The sequence below is a fragment of the Gekko japonicus genome, unplaced genomic scaffold (genome assembly GCF_001447785.1).
Source record: "Gekko japonicus isolate JY-2015 unplaced genomic scaffold, Gekko_japonicus_V1.1 scaffold1416, whole genome shotgun sequence".
NCBI classification, from domain to species: Eukaryota; Metazoa; Chordata; class Lepidosauria; order Squamata; family Gekkonidae; genus Gekko; species Gekko japonicus.
In genome coordinates, this window is record NW_015175401.1 from 188,750 (window position 1) to 190,350 (window position 1,601).

Below are 1,601 nucleotides of genomic sequence, written 5' to 3' on the forward strand. Positions count from 1 at the left end.
TGCCTGCTCACACCTTTAATGCCAGTAGCTCACAAAGTGGAATTTTTGCTCACAAGACTCCACAGCTTAGAAGGAGCATTGAAATTGGCAGTCCTATAAAATGATTGCTGCCACAAAACCTAATCCTAACCTCTTCACAGGTTCTCATAAGTGTATTAAAAGCTATGAACAGTGTTCCCTCTAAGCTGAGTGAGTGTGAGCTACCTCACAGTTTTTTAGCCTCCGGCTCACCCATTTTTGTCTTAGCTCAGGAAAGATGGCTCCAGAGCAAACTAATTGATGCAGTAGCTAAATCGCTCGCTCACACCTCTAATGCCAGTAGCTCACAAAGTGGAATTTTTGCTCACAAGACTCCACAGCTTAGAAGGAGCATTGAAATTGGCAGTCCTATAGAATGATTGCTGCCACAAAACCTAATCCTAACCTCTTCACAGGTTCTCATAACTGTATTAAAAGCTATGAACGGAAGTATTGCAGTCCGTTAAAGGGGTAACCCTGGCTGTCCTCCCTCAAACAAAAAGTTGACCTCTAACCTGAACCTGTTTTCCCCTCAGATTTCCCATAATTCTGTTATTGCTTTCAAAAGCTCCATTTAATTGAATTGCGGAGACGTTAGAGAAGAGAACGGGTTAAGAAATGAATTCTTCCACCGCCGTCGAATGGCGTAAGCATCAGTTTACATACCAACAAGCAGTGACAAGAACTTCAAGCACATTTATTTTTAGGTCATAAAGCAAAACACTTGGATGCCAAATGCTAAATAAACTTTGGGTTGGATCCAGCCAGGGGTTGTTTTTTTTGCTTAGGGTTGCCAAGTCCCACCTGTTGCTGCAGCGGGGGACTCCCGGCTCGCTCCTGGAGTGTGCGTGCGCGCACTGCAACCACATCACAGACTTTGGGGCTGGGGTTCCCCCCCAGGGCCTGATCCGCCGGCGGCGGGGAACGGGCCTGTGGGGCGGGGTTTCCCCGCCCCCCAGGGGGCTTGGCAAGCCTATTTTTGTTCGGTGTTGGCTAATTCCTGTCCTCCTTACAGCTCCCACTCCACAGGGCTTTTATAATCATAGAGTTGGAAGGGACCTCCAGGTGTTGCCAGAGGCACTGCCTTTTACTCTTGGGTAGCCCCAATAGCAAGGGCACCCCACTTCTAACCTGACCTAGAGACCCACAAAACTCAGGCCAAGGAAGGCACTCTTGGTTCTGAAACACAGAGCTAGCCACAGCTCTGAAAAAGGGGTCTCCATTTTCAGGTGACAGGCAACCTCAGAGCAAGCCTCCAGTCTTCCTCCTCTACCCAGCAGAGATTATGCTTATGGAATAACAATGAGTTCTAGCAGGTAAAGTATCTACATTTCTAAAGTCTATTTCATTCTTTGTCTGAATACTTGTCTTTTCTACTCTGTCCCTCAAGATAAACCAATCAAACATTCAAATTATTAACGATCCTTCCTGACACTAATCAGGGACTGTTTCCCACCTTTTGTTTACTCTGGCCAGGCCCATTAGTGGTCAGATAATCCATTCAACTGGCCACCCAGCACCTGGCTTCTATTGTTAAATCCAGACCCTGCCTCTCTGGAAGCTCATTGGTCACATCTAGGCCT